The sequence below is a fragment of the Trachypithecus francoisi genome, unplaced genomic scaffold (genome assembly GCF_009764315.1).
Source record: "Trachypithecus francoisi isolate TF-2019V2 unplaced genomic scaffold, Tfra_2.0 Lachesis_group10, whole genome shotgun sequence".
Lineage (NCBI taxonomy): Eukaryota > Metazoa > Chordata > Mammalia > Primates > Cercopithecidae > Trachypithecus > Trachypithecus francoisi.
The window spans coordinates 68,700,886-68,716,128 of NW_022681455.1; the positions used below are offsets into that span (position 1 = coordinate 68,700,886).

General features: G+C 40.5%; 1 non-coding gene across 1 annotated transcript; it reads right to left on the reverse strand.

The window, feature by feature from the left end:
* Positions 1-965: 965 nt before the first annotated feature.
* On the reverse strand, positions 966-1,103 carry LOC117088965. Its single transcript, XR_004439454.1, has one exon. It is a non-coding gene; the product is annotated as a U4 spliceosomal RNA (small nuclear RNA).
* Between the last annotated feature and the right edge of the window lie 14,140 nt (positions 1,104-15,243).

Genomic DNA, 15,243 nt, shown 5'->3' on the forward strand with positions numbered 1-15,243 from the left:
CTTATAATTTCATTAGATAAAAACTTTATATTTGACATGATACTATTTTGGTACACTTAAAAATATTCTCCTAACTTATGGTAATTGCCCTTTGGCCATCCCCCTTCAGATGGTGTGAGCCCATGTCTTCAGAGAATAAAAGAATTTAAAAAATCCTTCCTCTGTTTTCTGGGTTTCAAATATCTATTGAAACACATGTTAAAATAATAGTTTTGAGAATAAAAGGTTTTAGGTTATGAATTTAGTCTGTTTGAGTTATGTCCTCAGTGTCTTTTATCTCACAAAAACGATACTCTCATCTGTACAGTTGTGCAATTCAGAAACCTGGAAATCATTGAAGCTCCTCACTCACTGTCATCCTCACGTCCCATTAATTATAGAGTGCTACCAGTTGTATTTCCTAAATATCACTAGATTATTCTAGTTTTCTTTCATCTTTGCTACCATCACCCTAAACTATTAGAATCTACTGTATAGATTTCATTCTATTGTAGATATTATTCTTGTAAATCTCCATCCAAAACTTACATATCTGGCTCATCTCAAAACTATTTCCATATTTGCAGCTAGAATGATGCTTTCATAGTGCAAATGTTATTGTATTTTAAAGCTTTCAAAACTCTGCAGAAATTTTTTATTGCTTTGAGAATGGAATTTTAAAAATCCCAATCAAAGCCCTGCATGTTATGCCCCGATTTGAACTCTTTAGCCTCATTATTCATTCTCTATTACCTTACTCTCGGCTATGGTCATACTGGTTTCTCACTTCTTCCTGATATGGTCTGGACCTACACACACACTGAATTGACTTCCTGCACTTTCCTCAAAGTGCATTCTTAGATCATTTACCTTTTCTGATTTTTATTACATACTCTGATTTTTCTGTTATAATTTTAAAATTCCCAAATCATTTTATTATCTTGATACTTTCTACAACTGATTTTCTTCTTTTTAAAAAAAATCAGTCTCCTTAGAGACTGTGAAAAATTACCAGTGTCAACTACATTGCAAGGCATCATGACAGGGTTTTGGGGGAAAGTTTTCAGTGAGCAATGATTGCATCTCAGACCTCAGTGGCTATGATACTACCACTGTGCAAAGCTAGAACTGATTTTCTATAATTTTCAGATAGAAAATTGTATTATTCTTAAGTAACATTACCTACTTTACAATATTTATTCTGTCTGATTTCTTCCGTCTTATTTAATTATATTGTTTAACACTTTCAGAACAATATTCAGTAATAACAGAAAGAGCAGGCATCTCTCCTGATTTTCTAATGTGTATCCAACCATCATACTCTCTCTCTCACACACACACACACGGAGACACATACACACACACACACACACACACACACACACACAGAGAGAGAGAGAGAGAGAGAAGAGGTAACATGGCAAACCTGAGACTGCCATCTGTAGAAAGACTTGCTTGCAAGGTTGCCCCTTGGGTGGCATTTGGATCATGGTAGGATTCCTACCATTTCCTGTTAAGAATAGCTTACTATGTCTAAACTGTGCAAACAATATGGTTTATGCTGAACATTTTTCCTTCTGAAGTTTTAGAAAATGCTAGGCAGATAGTGTCTGTGTGATCAGCTCCCAGTAAAAAACTGGTGCACTGAGCTTCTAATGAACATCCCTAGTAAACATTTCACTTGTATTGTTACAACTCATTGCTAGAGGAATTAAGCTCATTCTGTCTGACTCCACTGGGAAAGGATGCTGGATTTCACCCTGTGCCCTTTTTTCCTTTGCTAGTTTCGTTTTATATCCTTTCACCATAATAAATCATAGTTGTGAGTATATACAACCATATGCCAAGTCCTGTGAATTCTCCTAGTAAACTATCAAAACTAGAGTGGTCTTGGAGACTCCCAGAACACACAACACCTGCATATATACACATATATAAACACACATGCATATATACATATGTATTATTGTGTTAAAGGAGCACTTGCCATTAAAATATTCATTAGATTCTACCAGTGACTTTTTCTCATCTGTTGATATGATTATATTTTTTCTCCTTTGATTTATTAATATATATTTTATAAATTGATTTCTTATCACCAAGTCATTCTTGTTTCCCGATGCTCTCTCTTGTTGACTTCTGTGACAGTGCTGTACACTGGATTATTTCCCTCCCTCTTTGAAGGCTATTTCCATCTCCTTCCTGCATGAGTTTCTCTTTCTTTCTTTTTGTGTCCTTCAGGTATGTTTGTGCCTTGCCATCGGCTCTCTTTTTTCCTCATTTTTTAGTTATAAAGATTATAATTAAAATTTTTAATTTATTTCTCAGACTCTCTTATGCATATTCATTATTTGAAGTATGGCCCATATGCATATGACATATCAAACTCAGTCTCCAGTAGCTCTGACCCCTTTCTGCACTTCAGATGCATAGATCGAATTTCCTCCTGGGTATCACCCCTAGATGTCTCATTCTCACTACAGACTCAATGTATTTAAAATTGAACTCATTATCTTTCCCTCACTTACTTGTTTTCAATCTCAGTTAATTACACTAAGCTATAAAACTGGGCTTTATCCTTGACTCCTTTCCCTCACTCAACCCATACAAATTATCACTCTCCAAGTTCAGTTGATTCTACACATCTTTCAAGTTCATGTAGTTTGTTCCCCCTCTACTTGTACTAGCTCTAGTATGGGCTCCTTCAACTTTGCTGCTATTATTAATAAAGTCTCCCACTGGACTCTCCGACTTCAGGCTGCCCATCAGCCAATACATTATCTACACTGAATTTACAGGTTTTTGTAACTTGCAAATTTGATCAACTCTCTCCCCTGCACAAACTTATCATAATTCTCCATTGCCACTCAGAAGACTAATAGTTTTTACTCTGGCTTACAAAAGTTTTCATACCCCCTAACAAATTAAGTTATAACCCCTTAAAAACACACAACTTCAAAGAGCCACACTAAACTACTTGCTGGAGAAAAATTAACTGGACATGCTTTTCTGATGTTTCTCCAAGTTTGAGTTGGGATCTCTTTCAGGATGCTCTCCTATCATGTACACATGTGTATTGCAGCACCACGAACATGGATTTAAATTGCCTTATTCTCTAAGCTAGAAGAGGTGTGAGAGCAAGGACCATGCATGCCAATGTTGCCACCTTATGGCGAATGTTCAGTGCATACGTGTTGAGTGAGTGAATGCTGATACCATAAATGTAGTTTTGATTCCTGCTTTATTTAACATCACCATCAATGTGCCTAGTTCCCACAGGCCTTTCAGAGGGAAACTACTCTTTACTTAACCCAAGCTGAAAGGCAATGACAAACAGCCATATCTGGAAACATGTAGGCATGTGTGTTAGCCTTCCTATTGGCAGAAACAGAATTAATGGGATGGCTTTGGGAGAAAAAAAGACGCTGAGTGGACACATTAACAGCATCTCTCCCAACTCCTGATGGCTTTTTAAATCCTTGTTAGTTTCACTTCATGTGTATCCTTATGAAAAAATTCCCCCTTACTTGAGATAACTTGAGTGGAACTCTTTTCTTTGTAATGAGAAAAAGAGAAAATTAAAACAGTAAGTATTTTTCTCATGTCATTTAAAGTTCTATAAAACCCCTTTAAGAACTGAATATATTCAATACGAATTAATGAGTATGTAACACTTTATGGATGTTTATTCAATTTTGTGTGTGTGTGTGTGTGTGTGTTTTTGAGACGGAGTCTCGCTCTGTCGCCCAGGCTGGAGAGCAGTGGCGCCATCTTGGCTCACTGCAAGCTCCACCTCCGGGTTCATGCCATTCTCCTGCCTCAGCCTCCCGAGTAGCTGGGACTACAGGCATGCACCACCATGCCCAGCTAATTTTTAGTAGAGACGGGGTTTCACCATGGTCTCAATCTCCTGACCTCGACGTGATCTGCCCGCCTAGGCCTCCCAACGTGCTGGGATTACAGGCATGAGCCACTGTGCCCAGCCTATTTCTTTTTTATTATAAATATCTGTCATATACATTTTTGTATTTAAAAACCTTTGTGTGCATTTAAAACTATTTCTTTAGTGTATAGTCTTACAAATGGCGTTCTGGATGAAATATGACATTTTTGAAAAGGCTATTGGTAAATATGGTCAAATTATCTAAATTGCTTTCCGGAAATTTTCAACTAACTAATCTTCCACTAAAATGGGTTTACTTTTCAAGTTTTTACTGCAATTAAAAGAGGTAAATCCTTTGCTAATGGATAGTTATGGGCTGCAAAGTCAAGCTGGCTACTCAAACTCAGTGACAGTTTTTTTTCCCCCCTCTCAACGCACTTTCTGCTGCACTGCCATCTCACATACACAATGTGAGATGAAGGTCAGGTGAGACAAGGGTATTAGACATGACTTATGAAAGCTATAGGCACAGGATAGCTAGCTGACTTCTGGTATGGTAATAACAATATTGGTGTTACTATTTCTATTCCTACTTGCTTTTGGCACAATTGACTGTTCTCCAAATGCTAAAGCTGTTTTCCACTGCCAACATGTTCTTCTAATGATCACTGCAAAAATGCCAGCTGCAGCTATGGAGGGAAGTATTTTTCTGATTTTACTGACTTCAGAAACAGAAAGAAGAAACAGTACCAAATGAATGTGAATTGGAAGCCAGTTAGGTAGAAGTCTTTCCTTCTCCGGTTCCGTACCTTCTACCCAAAGCTGTCACACTGCACTGCTAGGGATAAAATTCCCCATTTGCCCTCTACCCAGGTTTTTCTGCTTAGACTGATGATTGCATCCTCATTACATTCAGAAATGGGTGGTTCTGATCATTACATTCCTATGAAAATAGGAATAAAGGGCCAACTCTCCTTCTCCTGCACTACCCTGCTCACTAACATCTTTTGAAATTTCTGAAAGGTTTGGAAGGGGAATTGATGCTTCAGACAGTCTTCATTTAGTTTCCTCTGATCTCTGAAACTGGTACCGATCAGGACCACACTGAGGAAGCACAAATGCTGCTCGGAATTAATAGCCAGAATCAAACTCAACCAGTGACAAGGAAACTACTTCTCTGAGAAGAGTTCTGGGAATGGGAGTGGGCAGGTTAATTCCACTCCACAATCCCCAAGGCCACCTGGCCATAACATTCATATTTATTTCAGCCGTGGCCCTGTCAGGTTGATTACATAGTTAAAACCAGGATTGTTTTGCATAGGTTTTCTGGAGCAGCTCAGCTGCTTAGCTACTCACAAGCACTAATGACCTGGAATCAGAGTGACAGGAGAGTCTCAGGCCCCATTCCTCTACTGTGAGCTCCTGCCAATGTCTGTTTTTCTTCAAAACAGCAACTAGAAAATAGGAAGTTTGTCTTAATGTTTGTTTGTTTGTTTGTTTTTTGAGACGGAGTCTTGCTCAGTTGCCCAGGCTGAATGCAGTGGCACGATCTCGCCTCACTGCAAGCTCCGCCTCCTGGATTCACGCCATTCTCCTGCCTCAGCCTCCCAAGTAGCTGGGACTATAGGCTCCTGCCACGAGGCCTGGGTAATTTTTTTTTGTATATTTAGTAGAGACCGGATTTCACCATGGTAGCCAGGATGTCTCGATTTCCTGACCTCGTGATCCACCTGCCTCAGCCTCCCAAAGTGCTGGGATTACAGGCATGAGCCACTGCACCCAGCCTTAATGTTGTCTTTTATGTACATTTTGTCTTTAATAAAAATGTGTATAATGCTCAAGGGCTTATTCTGTGCTAGAAGCCGTGTGTACATGATCTTCAAATCTTACAACCCTGCTAGATATTTTGGTTTCCATTTTGAAGGTGAGAAAACCAAGGTTCCAAGACTTTAAGGAATTTCCCAAGGCCACAAAACAAAAGCTGCTAAAGCCAAGATTTGATTCCAGTCTGCCTGATGACATGAGTTGGGCTTGTCCTCCCTGAAAACACTTCCCACAGTCGTCATTCACAGCTTCCATGAGAGCAGTGGGTATATTTTATCCACTATTAGTGACAAGCATGATAGAAGGAAGCACAGAGAGCAGTGGTTCAGGCTAAGAACGGCAGCTAAATGCATTAGTGTTGGGAAAGAGATATGGTATTGACATTTAGCTAGAGATTTTAACATAAAGAACGTTCATTATACTTAAAGCTGACTATTAAAACTTCACAGTAAAAATTGAAACTGCTCCACTTTCCCATTGGCCCAGCAGCTCTGACTTCTCTCTTGTTCTCCCAGTCCACACTAGCAAGGATCGAGGGCGCTTCTCAGGCTGTGTAAATCAGATCATGTCACTCCTTCACTTACAAGCCTTCAATGATTTCCCACTGCCTTAAAGATTAATTCCAAACTCCATAAAATAGCAAATTAAGTTCTTAACTTTTACTACTCCCCCATTTTCTTCTCCAACCCCTCTTATTCCACCCATACTGAATTATCTGAAGTTCCTTGAGCAAACTCTCTTCATCTGTGTCTCTCAGTCATTGTATATACGATTGTTTTCTGGAAGTAGGGTCTTCACTCACTCAACTCACCCCTCATCCCACTTCTGTCCTCCAAATCTCAGTCATGTCAAAGTCAAATACACTCAGAAAGGGCGCCCTCCCTGACTACTTATCCTCAGTTCCTCTCATGAAGCCTGGCCATGTGCTCCTTTTCTGTTGCTCTAGCTTTCTATACTGACCATTATCAGTGCACCGTATGAATGCATTGGGCTACTTGACTTCTGTGGGTGTGAAAACGTGTTTTGCTCAGTAGCAAATATTAAGCAGTAATAACAAATATTAAATTTAAGAATAAGGCTACGTTAGGCTCTCTCTGGAAGTTCCTAAATTCTTACCTTCCTTGGTTCAAAGAGGTAAAAGATTTCTGGATTACCACGTTTCCTGAAAGATATAACTGATGTAGAATCAGCTCAATTTCAAATATTTACTGAATTTCTACAGCAGGCTTCTCTTGGAGTCCTATTTCTCCATAGTAAATAGAAATACTGTTTATCTAAAATATAGTGCTTATAGAATAGTGTGTCCAGAATTGGTGGGTTCTTGGTCTCGCTGACTTCAAGAATGAAGCCGTGAATCCTTGTGGTGAGTGTTACAGTTCTTAAAGATGGTGTGTCCACAGTTTGTTCCTTCTGATATTCAGACATGTTCAGAGTTTCTTCCTTCTGGTGGGTTCATGATCTCCCTGGCTTCAGGAGTGAAACTGCAGACCTTCACAGTGAGTGTTACAGCTCTTAAGGCAGTGTGCAGCTGGAGTTGTTAGCTCCTCCCATCTACAGTTGTTCATCCCTCCCAGTGGGTTCCTCATCTGGCTGGCCTCATGAGGAAAACCGCAAACCTTCATGGTGAGTGTCACAGCTCATAAAGGCCCTGCAGACCCAAAGAGTGACCAGCAGCAAGATTTATTGCAAACACCAAAACAACAAAGCTTCCACAGTGTTGAAGGGTACAAGAAGATTGCTGCTGGCTGGCTCCCAAAGCCTGCTTTTATTCCCTTATCTGGCCTCACCCACATCCTGCTGATTGGTCCATTTTAAAGAGAGCTGATTGGTACATTTTACAGAAAGCTAATTGGTCCATTTTGACAGGGTGCTGATTGGTGCATTTACAAACTTTGAGCTAAACACATAGCACTGATTGGTGCATTTACAATCCTTTACCTAGACATAAAAGTTCTCCAAGTCCTCACCAGGTTAGCTAGATACAGAGTGCTGATTGGTGCATCCACAACCCCCCCCCCCCACCAGCTAGATACAGAGTGCCCATTGGTGCATGTACAATCCTCCAGCTAGACATAAAAGTTCTCCAAGTCCCCAACCGACTCAGGAGCCCAGCTGGTTTTGCCTACTGGATACCCTGCAGGGGCCATGGATGGAGCTGCCCGCCAGTCCTGCCTCACGCCTACACTACTCAGCCCTTGGGCAGTCAGTGGGACTGGGCGCGGTGGAGTAGGGGACAGCAACTGTCAGGGAGGCTCAGGCTGCCGGGGAGCCCACGGTGGTGGGGCATGGGGGTGGGGAGGATGGGGGCAGGAGGGGAGATGGGGGCGGGGGGAATGGGGGCGGGAGGGGCCAGGCAGCCCGGGGGGACCGGGCAGGCGTGGGCTCGGGCATGGCGGGCTGCAGGTCCCAAGCCCTGCACTGCCGGGAGGTGGCTGAGGCCCAGCGAGAATTATAGCAGGACCCGAGTGGGCCGGCAGTGCCTGGGGACCCGCACATCCTCTGCACCCTCTGCAGCTGCTGGCCCAGGTGCTAAGGCCCTCACTGCCCTGGGCCGGTGGCACTGGGGCTGACCTGCTTTGAGTGTGGGGCCCACTGAGCCCGCACCCACCCGGAACTCACCCCAGCCAGCGAGCGCTGCACACAGCCCTGGTTCCTACCTGCGCCTCTTCCTCCACACCTACCTGCAAGCAGAGGGAGTGGGCTCTGGCCTTGGCCAGCTCAGAGAGGGGGCTCCCACAGTGCAAAGGTGGGCTGAAGAGTTCCTCAAGCCTGGCCAGAGTGGATGCCCAGGCTGAGGAGGTGCCGAGAGCGAGCGAGGGCTGCTAGCACGTTATCACCTCTCAATAGGTTACAAGCTACAGTTTTTGAAACAAAAATTTGTTCCAAATAATGTAAACCATATATTGTATGCCAAATTGATGACATGCAGCAGTTGATAACATAAAGACCTGAGTCAGTCTGTACACTGATACTTGCTTTGACACCAAGTGCGATGAGTGGATGATAAGATCCTCTGGAGGAGTTAAATAATGGATGTCAAGTATCTGCTTAAAATATATCTTCATGTAAGGCAAACATTTGAAAACAATATGAGTTGATTTGGCTTCAGATATATTATTTCTTTATATTTTTGGTCTATGTGAGTGAGAGAAGGAGTAAAGAATAAGATTAGTTTAATAAAAGGTTTGGTTGAGCTTGAAATTAACATGTAAATAATTCAAATGCCTTTTTCATGGGCAATACTTGGGTATTCTGTTTAGCTTAAGTAATTTAAAATGTGTAGCTGCACTGTGTTATTTTATACATAAATATCAATTACAAGTGATTGAACCACGGAATTGGACTTAGAAAGTCTAGGTTTTCAGTTCACACCCTATCACAGGCAATGTGGTCTGCAAATGGATTTTAGTATAGACCCCCAGAGAAAGGATAATGGTAGAGCATATGAGTTTCTTCCACATTGATGGGGATTCTATTAATTCACGTCATCCACAATGTACTTTCCTTAGAAGAGTGCTTTAAGGATCCCTCTTTCAGAATAAAACAGCATAATTCCTTATTGCAGAAAGGAGTGAAGAGTATCATATATGAGTTTTGTTTTCAAAATAATTTTCAATTGTTAACACGTTAAATGTATGTATGGATTATTTGTACAAGCATTTCACATTTGAGAGTCAAAAACTAAAAAGAGTAGAGTTGGTCAGTGTGGTCAAAAAGTAAGCAACTTTTACTAGGGTTGAATAACTTGTTTCTAGATGGCTTGCCCTGCATTTCTCAACCTTTTTAAATGATTGTCCCACTGGACTAAAATGATTTTATAGAGCTTAACTTTTTCTGCTTGCACTATGAGCTTCATATTATTTGTTTCCACCCTGTAACACATATTACTAGTCCAGCACTATGAGCTTCATATTATTTGTTTCCACCCTGTAACACATATTACTAGTCCAGCACTATGAGCTTCATATTATTTGTTTCTCACCCTTAGCAACATATTACTGGTTCTGTTTCTGCAAATTGCATAGTACCCTCACCCTACTACCTTGAAAATCACACGTCAACTTTTACATGCACAGAAGCTAACCCACCACTTAACCAACCACTAGACTTCAAAAGATAAGATTTAGATGAGAAAGTATTTCATGGCATCAGTTTCCTATCCAAAGTTATTATGCAGTTCTAAGGAAGATTCAGATGAGAAAGTATTTCATGGCATCAGTTTCCTGTACAAAGTTATTATGCAGTTCTAAGCATATTTCCTTTCTGGTCCAAAAGATTTATTAAGGGAGGGGTATTCAATCCTGTAGGAGGTTAACCCTATCCTGTAGGAGGGGTTCCATGAAGTGACGACACCTCGAAAAGGAATTCATGATGTATGAAGTTCACTTCCTTAAAGACCAGGGTGCGAACGTAGGAAGATTAGGAAATCACCCAGTTACACAATTATATTGTCAGCTCTTCCCTTAAACTTCAAGAACTGATGCATCGTTTCTATAAATGCTTACTTCAAATCTTGTGACCATACAAACCTTCACTTTTAAATATCATAAAAATATCTATTGCTATATTTTTAAAAATAAAATACAAAAAATCTTTATGCCCTGTAAGTTGAATTTAGGTACATGATGAAACTTCATTAAGCCCACCCTAGCTAACAATCCTTATTAAACATTTGAAATTTAAAAGATGGATATTTTAGCCATTTTCCCCCTTGAGAACTTTCAATGTGGTAATCTGTTTACTATTTCATTAGGTGAGCAATATAATCAGAGACCCATAGTAGCTGTAGAAATTACTAAGTTTAATGATTCAGGAATCCCCCTGAAGTAAAAATAACAACTAAACTGAATAATCTACGTTGATTAGTTTTGCTTGTATCATAACATCTCTTGGGATCATAATATAAAACTTATCACTCCAGTATTTTCCATTAATTCATTTCTTGTATATTCCAGTACCCAAAAGCAATTCTACAATGCAGTTTACCATTTTATTCTTTTTTTAAAATAAAATTGCTTTTGGATTTGTTCCTTGGGGACTTTTAGATCTTATAATGAGAAATCATTATGTAAATCTCATAGCAGAATCTAAAGTTGTTTAAAATATGTGGGCCATCTCTCTGATTCTTGAATTATATGATGAAGCACTGTACACATCATGTGGGCTTCTGTCAGTAAATCCCACAATAGCCACTTCATTAGAAATAAAGCTGTTATGCATTGTGAAGAACATGAACATGTTAGGCAAAAATTCTGACCTTATGGAGCTTACAATCTTTGATTTTTAGAAGACAACATATAAAACAATAATTTTTAAATAATATGTGGCAGATTGGTGTGATTAAAATACAAAACATAATTTATGTACTCAAAAGAATACTGTCATCCAAAGGGTTACTTGGGCAAACTAAGTCCGCTGGAACTGCCACACCGTAACAAATTTGGAATACTGTCACGTGGATTTGCTTTCAGAGTGAGTTACAAAACCACTATGACCTGTCTCTTATTGACATACTTTTTTAAAATCTGAAGATACTATTGCCCATTTTCATTGACTTGACTTTTACTGATTTTTCAACTGATTCAAAAAATCACATTTTTAATATCCTCATCCTGAGGATTAAATTAACTTTTATGGTCTTAAAACTTGAACCTTTCATTTGTTTTATCTGAGTTCCTTCCTCAGGAAATGATCTTTAGGGCTCTCAAAGAAGTATCAAAAAACTGAAACTCACCAGTTTGCCACATACAGACAATGAGATGCTCAACCCCTTATTCATCATGATTGCTTCCTTGCCCTTCCCTAGTTCCTGTTCTCTTACACATTGTTACCTTTCTTCCCTGCTATATAAACTCCTAGTTTTAGTTGGTCAGGAAGATGGATTTGGGAGTGAGCTCCCATCTCCTTGGCTGCATCACCAGATTAAAGCCTTCTTCCTTGGCAATACCTATTGACTCAGTCACTGGCTTTCTGTGCAGCGAGCAGCAGCACCTAGACTGAACCCCTGGTGTTTCAGCAACACAATAAGGATGTGTGGGAATTATCTTTAAAAATGTGTGATATCAAACTTGTATTTCTAATATTTGCATAAAATGTATGTATATATATAACACATATTTGTATGATAGAGTACAATCTTATGGGATTTTAGATGAATGAGATTTGGATAGCAGACAGAAGGGAGAAGGCATTCCTGATAGAGAAAAAGAAATAAAGGAATAGTGGAAGGAATTAAATAATGTTTCTAACCACAGAAAGCAGACCAGTGAACATTTCAAAAGTTGACTGAAAAGTGATTTTGACATATTTCATAAAGAGGGTAAAAAGAAGGGGGAAAAAAAGATCAAACAAAGATTTCTAGCTTTAGTTATTAGTGCCCATTATAGAATGAGAGGTGTCGACCCTAAAGTAAAGATGGTGATTTTGTGTTTAAAAACATGAAATAACCAATAAACTTTATAATTTAAAGAGATGAACTTTATTATATGTGAATTATATCTCAATATAGGTTTCATTAAAATAATAACAATGAGCTTAGTCATGTAATGCTTTTAAAAACTTTAAAATTAAAAACTTTACCTGAAATTATATATTAATATGAAGGCTAGCTCTACCTGAATATACCTAGCATGAACTCCCTGGAGTATAGTCCCTTTCCACATCTAATTTCTGCACATTAGAGAAAAGGCATGGGCTATTGAAAACCTTAAATTATACAAAGAAACATTAAATAATACAAAAATCTATTTATATTTATGAAACAGTTGCTACTGATTTTAATTTCTAATATTTTATAGTAAAGTGAAAGCATTATGAATTTGAAATACTTCTTGTTTATACAAGATCTTCAAAGTTTCAAATTAACAGTAAACTAGTTATAAAATCCTGAACAATATAAATATTTTATCTGTTTTTAAAACCAGTAGGAATCTGGTGGGTCAATATGAACTTTTATTCTTTCAAATTTTTATTTAAGAACTTTAAATGTCCCTCTTTGTCAAGGACAGAGTATTGTAAGTTTAACAATTATGAAAAATGAACAGATATTATAGAAAGGAGTATGTTGTTCCCAAATTAGGAGGTAAATAATTCTTGCCTCATGAAAAAGTCTTGTTCTGAAGTGATTCTATTTCTCATGATCATAATCACATTGATAGTTTATAATAACCAAAACAAACCTATTGTGTTGTCCTTGACATGTTTATTATAGAAGACCTATATGTTTTTATTTTTTGCTATTGTTAATTTGTTTCATTATCTATGATATAAAAATAAGGAGGGGCTATGAGACTGCAGTAATTGTGTTTAGTCTATAGTTTGCTTTGTTGCCAGACTTTATATTTGGGATGTCAGTGTGTCCAGAATTGGTGGGTTCTTGGTCTCGCTGACTTGAAGAATGAAGCCGTGGACACTTGTCATGAGTGTTTCCATTCTTAAAGATGGTGTGTCTGAAGTTTCTTCCTTCAGATGTTCAGATGTGTCCGCAGTTTCTTCCTTCTGGTGGGTTCGTGGTCTTGCTGATTTCAGGAGTGAAGCGTAGACCTTCACGGTGAGTGTTACGGCTCTTAAAGGTGGTGCATCTGGAGTTGTTCATTCTTCCTGGTGGGTTTGTGTCTTGCTGGCTTTAGGAGTGAAGCTGCAGACCTTCGTGGTGAGTATTATAGCTCATAAAAGCAGCATGGACCCAAAGACTGAGCAGCAGCAAGATTTACTTAAAGAATAAAAGAACAAATATTCCACAGTGTGGAAGGGGACCCAAGCAGGTTACCAACTGCTGGCTCAGGCAGCCTGCTTTTATTCCCTTATCTGACCCCATCCGCATCCTGTTGATTGGTCCATTTTCCAGAGAGATTATTGGTCCATTTTACACAGAGCTGATTGGTCCGTTTAGACAGGGTGCTGATTGGTGTGTTTACAATCCCTGAGCTAGACACAGAGTGCTGATTGGTGTATTCACAATCCTCTAACTAGAGGTAAAAGTTCTCCAAGTCCCCATCCCACTCAGGAGCTCAGCTGGCTTGGCCTAGTGGATCCTATGCCAGGGCCGTGGGCGGAACTGCCCGTCAGTCCTGTGCCACGCACCTGCACTCCTCAGCCCTTGGGTGGTCAATGGGACTGGGCGCCATGGAGCAGGGGGTGGCACCCATCAGGGAGGCTCAGGCCGCATGGGAGCCCACCACAGGGGGGCTTGGGCATGGTGGGCTGCACATCTTGAACCCTGGGTGGCTGAGGCCCGGTGAGAATTTGAGCGTGGTGCAGGCGGGCTGGCAGTGCTGGGGAAACTGGCGCAAACTCTGCTGCTGCTGGCCTGGGTGCTAAGTCCCTCATGGCCCGGGGCCAGCAGCACCAGCTGGCCACTCGGAGTGTGGGGCCTGCCGAGCCTGCGCCCACCCGGAACTTGTGCTGACCCTTGAGCGCTGCCCACAGCCCCGGTTCCCGCCTGCGCCTCTCCCTCCACACTGTTTTAATGTCTTAGGGCGAGGATAAGCCAGTATAGGCTGTATTTGTTACTTGCTGAGGACCCTGGTCCCTCAGGCTAAGATTAGGCCTAGATATTTGAGCTGCAGTAGGCAAAGCTGGGCTGTCAACCTAGACACGTCATACCCTTGATTAGCTAGACAGTTCAAGAGATTTAGAGTAGCCTGCTGGCACAGAGCTTCCAAACTGGTAGCCAAAAGCAAATCATCCACACACTGAAGGACCAGAGTGCCTGGACTTGAGAAGTGGCCTAGATCTTGGGTCAGTGCCTGACCAAACAGGTGAGGGCTGTCCCTAAACCCTTGGGGCAAGACTGTTCATGTAAGGTGGGATGTGTGGTCTGTGGGATCCTCAAAGGCAAAGAGAAACTGGAAGTCAGAGTGCAGGGGAATACAGAAGAAGGCATCCTTGAGGTCCAGAACCATGAACGATTCTGCATCTTCTGGTATTTGAGAGAGCAGGGTATAGGGGTTGGGTACAACTGGATATAGAGGAATTACTGCCTCATTGATGAGTCTAAGATCTTGCACTAGTCTCCACTGACCATTTGGTTTTTGTACTCCTAGAATTGGGGTGTTCCAAGAACTGCTGCATTTCCTTACTAAGCCTTGAGCTTTTAAATGTTTAACATTATCCCGTAATCTTTTATAAGCTTAAGGGATATTGCCTTTGGTAAGGAAAAGTAGTGGAGTTTTTTAGCCTGATTTGAACTGGGTGGGCATTTTTTGCCCTTCCAAATTGTCCTTCCAATGCCCAGACTTCAGGGTTGATTCCCTCCTCAAGTAGGGGACAACAAATGGGTAACTTGTCCCCCATATTCATGTAGATAATAGCTCCAGGTTTGGCTAATATGTCCCTCCCTAATAAAGGTATGGGACTTTCAGGCATAACAAGAAATGCATGTGAAAAGAGCAAAGTCTCCCAATTACAACTGAGGAGGTAGGAGAAATACCTGGTTACAGGCTGTCCCAGGATTCCTCGGATGGTAATGGACCTTGAGGACAGTCGTCCAGGACAAGAGATTAATACTGAGAAAGCCGCACTAGTGTCCAGGAGGAAGTCAATTTCCTGGCCCTCAA